Source organism: Oncorhynchus keta, chromosome 9, assembly GCF_023373465.1.
Source record: "Oncorhynchus keta strain PuntledgeMale-10-30-2019 chromosome 9, Oket_V2, whole genome shotgun sequence".
NCBI lineage: Eukaryota > Metazoa > Chordata > Actinopteri > Salmoniformes > Salmonidae > Oncorhynchus > Oncorhynchus keta.
The window spans coordinates 43,860,039-43,873,014 of NC_068429.1; the positions used below are offsets into that span (position 1 = coordinate 43,860,039).

Sequence of the window (12,976 nt, forward strand, 5' to 3'; positions counted from 1 at the left end):
TGACCTGTTTTGAACTTTTCACAAAAATGTTAACAATCATATGGTCTGTATTTTATATATATATATATATATATATATATATGTGTGTGTGTGTACACATACACAGACCTTATGATTGTTAACACAAAAAGTTGTTATAGAGGTGTAAATAAAACCATTCCAAACATGGGGAAAAACCCAAGACACCATACTGTACTTTTTTCTCAATGTGTGTGGGCAAGACATAACATTTGATAGGGTCCTACATAGTCATACTAGTCAATAGTGGTTTCATGTCATTCCCATTCCCTAGCTTGCTTTCTTCAGCTGTATGGGCTGATGTCAGAGCAGTGTGGAGTCTGAGAGGTCTTTGGTGGATTTAGCCTGACGTTTCTTTGGCAGGGGGAGAGGCAGGGCTGCCTTTGCCGACCAGGGAGGGCCTGTCTGCCAGGAATACAGATGTGCACCCCAAATAGCACCCTATTCGCTTCATAGTGTACTACTATTACAAGAGCTCCTGTAGGGCTCTGGTGCACTACATAGAGGATAGGGTGCGATTTGGGACATTACCAGCATCACAGCGCACCAGCCGGGCCTCAGAGCCCCAGGGCTGCTCAGGGTATCACATCAAGGGAAACATAACACTGCTCCTTGAGTCTTAGCTTCAGTCCCAAATGGCACCCTATTCCCTATATAGTTTGGTACTTTTGACCAGGGCCCTATAGGTATCTGGTCAAAAGTAGTGCACCACTGGGATGCAGACAGTCGGTGCGTAGCCTCCGACTCAGTCCTGTCACACCACCATTGTAAAATCGATTTATTTCTTCTGACCTATCAGCATGTACCCCCTGACTGTTGGAGGTGGGGAACAGGGGAGAAAGGGTTTCAAGGGTGGGCCTTGTGGTTTGACTTCATGTTCCCTTAAAGCTTAAGGCACAACTCTGAGAATTAACCTATGCCATGTGGTTAATTTCTATAGGGACCAATAGGACTGTACGTTTGACAGGTCTCAGACTTAAAACGCAACTATGTGGCCCTGGGGTGTTTTTAAATTATGTAAAGTGGCCTCTTTCCAAAAACCCTGTGGCCAAGTGAATCTACTGATACAGGGTAAATGTAAAATGTTAACATCTAGATACCCACATTCTAATGTCACTGCTTACGTGAAAATATTAATTCAATCTTCAATCTCGAGCGTAGCGGGGACCCAGTCTGTACATTCTTTACAGGTTTCCTCTCCATCCTCTAAAAAACAAATTCACAGATGAGACCACCTAGGATAGGGTAAGTAATCCTTCTCACCACCCCCCCCTAAAAAGATTTAGATGCACTATTGTAAAGTGGCTGTTCCACTGGATGTCTTAAGGTGTATGCACCAATTTGTAAGTCGCTCTGGATAAGAGCGTCTGCTAAATGACTTAAATGTAATGTAAATGTAAGACCTATAGCCTACTTCAGACAGAGCAGCCTAGTATGGAGATGATGCACTCCAAATACAGGCCGATAACCACAGATTTATTGAATTCAGAAGACTTAAACCAGGAAGACATGACTGTGATAGCTACTCTTTTCCTCTACTGCCCTGTTTGGAAAGCCACTCCCACCCCCCGAAATAGGGAAACTCAATTGTTGTCGGAGCCAATTCTGTCTTCTGCAGAAGTCCCCTGATGATCCCCTGAGGTGTGGTTTCTGGTCTGTAACAGTGGCTCGTGCAGGAAGCGTCCGACATCGGCGGTTCTGACCTGGGAGATGTTTAGCGGGATGGAGGGGGAAGGGACTAAGCAGGGATGGAGGGGGAGAGGTCGAGAGGGGATGGAGTGGCACAAGGCCGGGCCTGCCTGTGGGTGGAGTTGAGTGGAGGGGTGGAGGGCTTAATGCAGGCTAGAGGTTCGAGGCAGCAGGGCCACGGGGCTTGTGACGGGCCGGGCTAAGAGCCCCATACAGGAAAAGGGGGTGGGGTCACCGTCAGTTGACAGGAAACCCACTCTGGCAGAGGAAAGAAATACAATACAGGACTTTCTCAAAGCAACAGCCTGCTCGGGACAGGAGACTGCGGTGCTAAAACACTTAAACAAACCAGCTAATTCACGTTCCCAACTGTCAATATTCCCATTGTTTAGCCCACCGCTTTGGCAGAATCAAATAAATATTTGAAGTGGTGGTGGCTCGTGGGTACAAACAGTCAGTTGCTGCCCGACTCTTTCTCTCCCAGTCATCAGGTCATCTGTGTTGGAGCCCTGGGATGGGGTTCTATGAGGTGTGAAGGGAAGTCACATCGGCACGGTTTCTTTGGTCTTTTTAGTGTTTGGTATATTAACCGACCATCATTCATTGTTATTTGTAGTAATGCGCCTGCAAAATCACTTTTTGCTCAAGATAATCATCTTGATTTGAGGCCTTTCTTGATTGCTCCTAGCTATTAGGGTATTGAATTAATAAAAAATCTCTTGCAAAAATGTAAAGTATCAATACCATTATGAACCTCGTCAAGCGGATGTGTTTGATTTGTTTATCCTCTTGTCTTCCGTTGAGCTCTCTGATCTGTACATGCTGTTGAGCGGAGTTCAGCTTTCATGTTTCTTAATACACAGTCTGACTCTGCCACTCATGGGAATTGTCATTCCATAGAGTACAAAGAGCTCTGGAAGACTGAATCCCCATCAGTCTAGTCTGAATAAGCCCATGTCCTATTTCTCGTTAAGCCCCGACCTGGGTTCAAACACCATTTGAAATCATTTCAAATACTTTAGATGTGCTTTTCAAGCCCAAAGAGTGGCCCTAGCTCCTAATGTATTTCAGCTGAAGTTGGAAAAATCCTGGCATATTTTTAGAGAAATGCAAAACATGAACCATAACATGAACATGATTAGCAGATGGAGAATTCTTGCATTTTAATGGGATTACTGTCATGTGTTTGACAGGAGGGACCTATTTTACAAACCCCACACAACCACCCAAACCACTGATCCCCTGGCCAATTATAGAAATCAGTGCACCAAGCCAGTTTAGGCCAACAGAGAAAGAACTTTACTGGGTACTAAACTGTTTCTTCAAGATCCTAGCCTCCCCGGAGGCCTGTTGTTCTAATGAATTAATAAGTAAAGTTAACACTTTTCAACTTTTCAGCCAGATCTTAACCTTCCAAAGTTTTGTTGTTTCAGGGTCCTTTTAAAGGTGGCTGAGTATATTAGAGATGTGTAAAAATACCATATAAAAGAAACAATTAGCCAGAAAGAATGTGTTATATGATCACATACCTGAGCCCTGTAAAGATGGAATCGTAGCTGGTGACAGCTATTTTAAAGTGACAATCTCCGTTTGCACTGTAGTAGCTTTACATACGGCCTTTTACCTCCAGTGTTTTTAAAACTCCCATGAATGTTCTGGTTCAGCTAACGTTTAGCAACTGCTGTGTGTGTGTGTGTGTCTCTATAGATCTAGTGTATCTTATGTACAGTATGTGAAAACGGGAATCCTAAAAATAAAATAAAAATATAACTGTTAATAAAAAATAGTATATGTATTCCCCAGTCCGATATCTTTCTATGAATTTTTTTTCATGATCAGAACAAACATGAATTTTATAAACTGTTTTATATTTACTGTAAACAAATGTAGCTTGGTTTTGTATTTGGGTCCTTGAATAGCACTGTGTTTAACACCTTTCTTCTTCAGGATCAGTAGAATGTGTTTTTAGATCTGTGCATCGGTCTAATGTGAAGTGAGCGATGACATGATCTGTCTAAAGGTCTGCTATTTCTCCCCATGGTGTTGTCTCACTGCTTCGCACTCAATGAGTTGTGGTACTGCATCCCAAATCAAATCAAGGTTGATTTATATAGCACATTTCAGACATGAATGCAACACGATGCGCATCACAATAAAAAACGATGAAAATAAAAACATATCTACTACACAAACATGAGGATAAAAACAAAGAATGACAAAAGCTGACATACTTTTTTTTTTTAAATCCCTATGGCGTCTTCTGTACAATGGGTGGTTTTGTTATTAAGAGCATCGATGCTCGGTCTGAACATTTGCGGTACGGATTTGGAAGCGTGATCTTTCATATCAGCGAGAAGTACTGTAAAAACATGAAATTGATGCACACATTGCTTGGGTTAGCGGTCCCACACGGCCATATCTCCATGTTATGGCGCTTGTTTACAGACGGACCACCGAGGGACCACCTGTGCTAATTGTCTCAGAACATTTGTGCGCGCCGGAAGAAGGCTGCCAGAAACGTGTTGTTACTGTAAAATGCTTTAGGCTACGGCGATAAAGCCGGTTAAAACAGTGTACAGCAAGTGTATATTCTGCATCTGAAATTCATTTGACGGGATATGTGCTATATGTTTCAAGAACCGTATCGCAATTGAATATCGATGTGCGTTTAGATTGAGAATTTGGTTGTTTTGGGTGCCAGAGCCAGTCGACCTCTGAAAATTAACAAAGGAATAACGGTAACGTTAGGCTCCTTTAGAGTACATCTTTAAAATGAGGGTTAAGTGCCTAGCTCAAGGGCACATCGACAGATTTTTTTCACCTTGTCGGCTCGGGTATTCGAAACAGCGACCTTTCGGTTACTGGCATAACATTCTACAGTGGTGATTTTAACATGAGCATATTGGTGGGGCAAACTCCATCAACAAAGCTCATGTGCATTGAAACCAGTACACTATACACTGGCTATACATTGAATGCAATAAAAACCAGTCGAGTTTTGAGTCACACATACAAACGTTATAACATTTAGGTTATGATCAGTTTATGGTTTCTCGCCATATCTTTAGCTTTTATTACACGGGAGACGAGCATACTTGTACAGAGTAAACTAGCTAGTAATCGGTCCGCAATATTGTGGCAATGCGTGCGTCTACCTCCCTTTTACACAAAGGGGCCCCGTTAACAATATGCAACGATTCCCTTGCACAGTTCCAGTTCCATCAAATACATTTCTAACTAACCGTTTTTCTACATGTGGCTCCATGGATATTACAATCGGCCATCAAACATCAATATGACATGTAGCGTATAGGATATTACAGACATCTAGCCTACCTCAAAACTGCTCCATGATCCACTACCAACCACTCAACTTTAGTCTTCTTTTCCAGCTTGCTTCATTTCAATGGATGGCCATATTTTAAAGTTAAGGTAGCTAAAGCTAGTCGACATGTATCCGCTAGCTAAGCTACCTTGCTTGAAGATGTGGTAACAGTGCATGGGTAAACAACAAGCTGGCTATGAAGTTGACACTTCAGTCCAATCAGTTACCGGGCATAAGACGTTGATTTATCTGTGGCAAATGACAATGAGCCTTCTTGGGCGGGCACTGTGCTTCTATTGTTATCAATGAACTGAATATGGACTTTTTCTGGCTAGAGTCTACCAGCAGGTGCTGTGGTGACCTGAGCCAATCACATGCAACCAGAGAAGGTCAACGATGCCTACGCTCTCTAATTTCTCTGTCTGCCCATCCACCACAGAAATCACAGAGTAAGGCTAAAACAGCTGCATATTGGCGCTTTCTTACTCAACTCAATTTAACAAAACAACAATACAATAGGAAAGGGACCACGTATGCTTTATTAGATCAAGCATTTTTTTAATGTTTTGTTAAATACAATTGTTTGTTTACTGATATTATATTTTTGGGACATTATATAACACATTTGCATGCAAATCTCCTAGATATTGGTGGGGCCCCACCTGCCGTACATGATGTATCACCACTGACACACTAACCATTAGGCTACCTGCTGCCCGCATGCATGTGTGGTCCTGGTAACCTCTTACTACACCCCAGGGTATTGTTCATAAACTATCAGGAGGATTTGTATTTGTCCATGTGAGAAATCTAGTAATATTAGTTAATGGGTGGATTGGCTGTCTGGCAATTCTGGCAAATGCCAGATGGGCCGGACCATCTTTTAATTGGGTGGGCTTGTCCTATTTAAAAAATATATATATTAAAACATTTATGGACATGGCCGGTAGCTCATGGGCCTGCTTTTTTTTAATGACTTTTTGGGGGGGGCCCCAGGACCGAGTTTTGGAAAGCCTGTACTAGACATTTATACAGTGCTTTTTACTAAGCACAAGTCATCATGTATTAGAATAAAGTTCAATTTGGGGACTGCCTATGTATTTTAATAGTTTTATCAATTTTTATTTTCTAGTGAATCTGTCACTTCAGCCCAGCGAGTGGGTTTATCCGCTGCAGTAACAAGTGACTCGTGTCGGATTGGATTACACCGCCACTGAAGGCTGGAAAGTCCCGCCTATCTCCCGCTTAATTCGTTCACTGAAAGGCCCATCACTTCTTGGCAGAAAGATACTGTCAAACAAAGCACAAAGCTGGAAATCTATCCACATCCACATGAACTAGACCCGGCTTCGTTCTTTGACAAACGTAGAAGGTTGTATATTGAATTCAATAGAAGAAAATGGGGGGGACTTCCGGTTCCTTAATGTAGCCAAAACATTAAGGGACTGGCAGTCTCTCTTTTTCTCTTTAATTGAATTACACTGAACACAAAACTACCTCCATACTTCCATTCATTTGTATGGGTTACCTTTAGACGAGTCCCGCAAAACGAAGAACACCATCGTGTTTGTGAGAGTCTCCACTTTCTATTATACTGAAAAACAATCTAAATACAACCATTTCAAAGATTTAAATAAGGGAATCAGTCAATTGAAATAAATTAATTAGAATCTATGGATTTCACATTACTGGGAATACAGATATGCATCTGTTGGTCACAGATACCTTTCTTTTTTTTAAGTAGGCGTGGATCAGGAAACCGATCAGTAGCGGGTGTGACCACCATTTGCCTCATGCAGCACGACACATCTCCTTCGCAAATAGTTGTTCTGGCTGTTGATTGTGGCTTGTGGAATTTTGTCCTACTCTTCTATGGCTGTGTGAAGTTGCTGTATGTTCGCGGGACCTGTAACACGCTGTCGTAAATGTTAATCCAGAGTATCCCAAACATGCTCAATGGATGACATGTCTGGTAAGTATGCAGTCCTTGGAAGAACTGGGACATTTTCAGCTTCCAGGAATTGTGTACAGATCCTTGCGACATGGGCCTGTGCATTATCATGCTGAAACATGAGGCTGCGGATAAATAACACGACAATGGGCCTCAGGATCTCATCACGGTATCAAATTGTGCATTCAAATTGCTAACGATAAAATGTAATTGTGTTAGTTTGCTGAAGCTTATGCCTGTCCATATCATAAACCGCACCCCCATCATGGGGCACTCTGTTCACAATGTTGACATCAGAAAACTGCTCGCCCAGACTACACCATACACACAGTCTGCCATCTGTTCAGTACAGTTTAAACCGGAATTCATCTGTGAAGAGCAGACTTCTCCAGCGTGCCAGCGGCCATTGAAGGTGAGCATTTGCCCACTGAAGTTGGTTACGACGCCAAACTGCAGTCAGGTCAAGACCCTGGTGAATGTAAATAGTCCAGTGGCCATTTGATTAATTGTTCAGCAGTCTTATGGCTTGGGGATAGAAGCTGTTAAAGAGCCTTTCGGTCCTAGACTTGTATTGAGGATCAGCGTGGCAGACATGTTGTTGCCTACACTTACCACTTGGAGGCGGCCCGTCAGTAAGTCCAGGATCCAGTTGCAGAGGGAGGTGTTTAGTCTCAGGGTCCTTAGTTTATTGATGAGCTTCGTGGGCACTATGGTTTTGAAAGCTGAGCTGTAGTCAATTAACAGCATTCTCACATAGGTGTTCCTTTTGTCCAGGTGGGAAAGGGCAGTGTGTTTGAAATTGTGTCATCTGTGGATCTGTTGGGTTGGTATGCGAATTGGAGTGGGTCTGGGGTATCTGGAAGGATGCTGTTTGTAAGCCATGACCAGCCTTTCAAAGCACTTCATGGCTACCGACGTGAGCTACGGGGCGGTAATCATGTAGGCAGGTTACATTCACTTCCTTGGGCACAGAGACTATGGGGGTCTGCTTGAAACACGTAGGTATTACAAACTCGGTCAGAGAGAGATTGAAAATGTCAGTGAAGACACTTGCCAGTTGGTCTGCGCATGCTTTGAGCACATGTCCTGGTAATCCACCTGGCCCCACGGCTTTGTGAATGTTGATCTGTTTAAAGGTCTTGCTCACATCTGCTGCCGAGAGCGTTATCACACAGTCGTCGAGAACAGCTGGTGTTCTCGTGTATGCTTCAGTGTTGCTTGCCTCGAAGCGAGCATAAAAGGCATTTAGCTCGTCTGGTAGGCTCGCGTCACTGGACAGCTCACAAAAATGTGACAAAATCCCAGCACAAGGTGCAACCTGTGTAATAATCATGTATTTGTTTTTTTATCAGCTGCTTGAAATGCCATGCCTATCAGGTGGATGGATTTTCTTGGAAAATTAGAAATTCTCACTAACAGGGATGTAAACAAATTTGTGCACCAAATTTAAGAGCAATACGATTTTTGTGCATATGGAAAATGTCTGGGATATTTTATTTCAGCTCATGGGACCAACACTTTACATATTGCGTTTATATTTTTATTCAGTGAATATGTAGCCTAATATTTAAACACTTACATGTAGCTAAGTGGGTAGGAGGGCAACACTTGACATGCACTAATTCAAAATAAGGCTTTTAGAAGGTAATATACAGTTCATTCGGAGAGTATTTGGACCCCTTGACCTTTTCCATATTTTGTTATGTTACAGCCTTATTCTAAAATGGATTAAATTGTTTAGTTTTTTCCTTATCAATCTACACACAATACCCTATAATTACAAAGCAAAAAAGGTTTTTATTCATTTTTGCAAATGTATTAAAAAAAAACTCACATTTACATAAGTTTTCAGAACCTTTACTCAGTACTTTGTTAAAGCACCTTTGGCATCGATTACAGCCTTGGGTCTTCTTGTGTATGACGCTACAAGCTTGACACACCTGTATTTGGGGAGTTTCTCCTATTCTTCTCTGCAGATCCTCTCAAGCTCTGTCAGGTTGGATGGGGGAGTGTTGCTGCACAGCTATTTTCAGGTCTCTCCAGAGATGTTTGATCGGGTTCAAGTCCGGGCTCTGGCTGGGCCACTCAAGGACATTCAGAGACTCCTGCATTGTCTTGGCTGTGTGCTTAGGGTCGCAGTCTTGTTGGAAGGTGAACCTTCGCCCCAGCCTGAGGTCCTCAGCGCTCTGTAACAGGTTTTCAAAAAGGTCCTGTACTGTGCTCCGTCATTCTTTCTCTCGATCCTGACTGGGCTCCCTGTCCCTGAAAAACATCCCCGCAGCATGATGCTGCCACCACCATGCTTCACTTTAAGGATTGTGCCAGCTTTCCTCCAGACGTGACACTTGACATTCAGGCCAAAGAGTTGGTTTCATCAGACCAGAGAATCTTGTTTCTCATGGTCTGAGAGTCCTTTAGATGTATTTTGGCAAACTCCAAGCAGACTGTCATGTGCCTTTTACTGAGGAGTGGCTTCCGTCTGGCCACTGCCATAAAGGCCTGATTGGTGGAGTGCTGCAAAGGTGATTGTCCTTCTGGAAGGTTCTCCCACCTCTACAGACTAACTCTGGAGCTCCCGAACCAATGATCCCTGATTGCTCAGTTTGGCCGAGCGGCCAGAGGCCACTCTGTTGCTGGGAACCTTCAATGCTGCAGACATTTTTTGGTACCCTTCCCCAGATCTGTGCCTCAACACATCCTGTCTCTGAGCTCTTTGGACAATTCCTTCGACTTCATGGCTTGGTTTTTGCCCTGACATGCACTGTCAACTGTGGGACCTTATATAGATAGACAGGTGTGTGCCTTTCCAAATCATGTCCAATCAATTTAATTTACCACAGGTGGACTCCAATCAAGTTGTAGAAAAATCTCAAGGATGATCAATGGAAACAGGATACACCTGAGCTCAATTTCGAGTCTCATAGCAAAGGGTCTGAACACTTGTGTAAATAAGGTATGCATTTTATTTTAATACATTTGCAAAAATGTCTAAACTGTTTTTGATTTGTCATTATGGGGTGTTGTGTGTAGATGGATGAGAACATAATAATTGAATCAATTTTAGAATAAGGCTGTAATGTAACAAAATGTGGAAAAAGTCAAGGGGTCTGAATACTTTCTGAATGCACTTTTATAAGCCAATGGTCATCTATAAGGCATTTATTCAGTGATTTTATTTTTTGTCTTATAAGACATTTATAAATGGTTTCCATTTATTCATCATTACTTCCAAATTACTGAACCATTTACTAATCATTAGTGACGTTTTTTTGCAGTCCCTAATCTCAAATGACTGCTATTTATACTTTATAATGACTTTATAAGTGTTTTTAGTGACCAGTGTAATTTCCCACAAAAATATGTGCATGCCGTTGGTAGACATTCCTCCAGTACCTGGTAAAAGAACAAACATACTACACAAGATGTTTACGGAAATATACATACATGTGTGAATATTTAGCATAACAAACGTTTACAAATATGGGAGTGATGATTCATAAATGATGAGCAACTGTAAATGCCATCGAACTGGTTTATTATGGACCCTTTAAAATACAGTGTTACCCTAGAATGTTGCTGGACCCAGCACAGGCAGTGTGACATGCCAGGGCTGGATTTTTACCCCAGTCTGTCCCTGTATTAGGTTTTGGATTACAGTACTGACAGAATAATTGTATGTTGGGTCCAAAACACAGAGGATACAAAATGGTTGTCTGTTGTTTGACACCTAATTTGATTCAGCGTCAGTGAGGGTAAACCCAGCTGTTGAAAGATGAATGGTGTATGGGTGGATACGGTGTATATGCACGCATGCATTACTCACATGACCACATGCATGAACTGTGTGAGTGTGTGTGGGTGCTTGAAGCGGGGGTTGGTTTGTGAGCCCAGCTGAGAGGTGCTGCAGATCCTCCAGGGCTGGCCCTGGCCTGTGTTTGTGTTGGCCCCAGGCCTTAATTACTCCTCCTGAGATACCGCTCATACAGCGGTATCTGAGTCAGCGGTATCTGGGTTTTGAGTCCCAAATGGCACCCCCTGAAAAGTAAGTGCACTATGTAGGGAATAGGGTGCCATTGGGACACTGCCCTGGCCTCAGGCCTATTTATTGCATCGCCGCACTGTTCCACTGTGGCGTGCGAGCTCCAAATTCTTTTATTTCTCTTTCCTCTCCACCCTGGAGAGATGGAAAGAGCCCCACTGTCATATACGGCATTGTTTGTTGAAACTCCAGCCTATGATTCATCGAGAGCTAGAATCCCAAAAAGTTGTTTCTCTCTCCATTAAGTCCAGGGCCAAGAGAGAGTGCCTCTACATATCCATATTCCACTTTTCTCTCTCCCTCCCTCTCCACGACTTCTATTATTTGACCCAACCGATATCGATAGAAGCAACAGACCTTTTGATCCTATGATGCCCCTACTTTATTTTCAGGTCTACAAGTTAAAGCAAAGTTGTTTTTAAAGCCACTTTTGCTGTCGTCTATCCTTATTAAAGGTCCAATGCAGCAGTTTTTATCTCAATATCAAATCATTTCTGGGTAACAATGATGTACCTTACTGTGATTGTTTTCAATTCAAATGGTAAGAAATAAACAAAAATAGCTTCTTAGCAAAAAGCCATTTATCAAGCAATAATTTAACTAAAACTGTTTGGGAGTGGTCTGAGTAGGGATGGGAAAACAGAACATGATCTGTTATTGGCAGAGAGGTTTGAAACTTTGTTTCATATTGGTCTATTAACCAGTTTCTCCAGGTAGGCCAAAACTCCATCCCACCAAAACAGGCTGAAATGTCATGTCTTTGAATTCAGCTCTTATGCTAAAAAGACATTATAATTGTAACAATTTCACAGTATCATAGTGTGTAAATATATATAAAACCCAGTTGTTGACTGCATTGAGCCTTTAACGTGTTCCCACACACACATTTAGAATCCAAGCTCAGTGACAGAACTTTAGTTGACAGTGCTACATGTTTGCTATATGATCCTTTTAGCCCAGTTGCCTCATACCCAATTTCCATGCATTTTTGGCCGATGTCATTTTAATGCAGTTCTGTGTGCGGTTTCCAAGAGGTATATGGAGGCATTCTTCTGCAGTACGTTCATCTAAACAGATTTACTTAAAAGGGGCACGTTACAACTGCAGCGCAGTTCGGCTCCTCCGGTGGTTCCTATCTGACTGTTGGCTCAGCCTGCTAGGGTTTCCTATGCATGTCAAGGTGGGTTAGTCTTTCCCTGCGTCTCTGCTTGCTGGGGCCTTGGTGGGCTATCAGTCACACTGTCGGACCCAGGCCACCTCCCTCCCAGCCTCCCTAACCCTGGCCGCCCTCACTGGGTGTCCACGTCACTTTCCCCTCTTTTCTTCCATCTCCTCTCTCCCCTTTTATCCTTCTCTCCCATCTTTGGTGGCACCCCGGAGGGTCTTTCTCTCCACTGCCACATTTGATCCTCTTCCCTTTGACCTGCGGCTAAACAAATAGACCATTGATTTTCTCTTAATACTGTTCGTTTTGCCCCCCCCCATGCCAGGGTAGACCTGAAGTGTCCGTATACACGTATCCAGAATCTGCCTGTTTTAGGATTCTTTGCCCTCAGCTCCCCCTCAGCGATCAAGCCACGAGTTCAACAAGTTGAGATGGAGATATTTTTTTCTGGTAACCACAGCAGGATAGTGTGGGATGCTAGAAATCCTGTTTACTGAATGGGCCCATGGGTTGGCAGCTGCTGTCGCCTGTTGGTGGAATTAGCACACATCATCAGGCTGATATAGAAAAAACACACACACACACACACACGCACACACACACACACACACACACACACTGCATCCACGTTTGGCAGGGATGCGAGAGGATTTCGCACCTCAGAAACACTGTCTGGAGTGGAAATGCCTTCACACACCATCCGGTGCAATCTGCCACATTCTCTCCACTATGACATCACTTATTATCCAGGAAGTTTGTAGAATAGAATGCAGACTGGTTGCAGATTAT

The 12,976-nt window shown here is 42.9% G+C and overlaps 1 protein-coding gene across 1 annotated transcript in view; it reads right to left on the reverse strand.

The window, feature by feature from the left end:
- Nucleotides 1-5,247, reverse strand: part of morn5 (MORN repeat containing 5) — a 40,344-nt gene extending 35,097 nt beyond the window's left edge. The window contains exon 1 of the mRNA XM_052525952.1: nucleotides 5,044-5,247. The gene's annotated coding sequence lies outside the window, so the exon portion shown is untranslated. The remainder of the gene's footprint in view (nucleotides 1-5,043) is intronic.
- Between the last annotated feature and the right edge of the window lie 7,729 nt (nucleotides 5,248-12,976).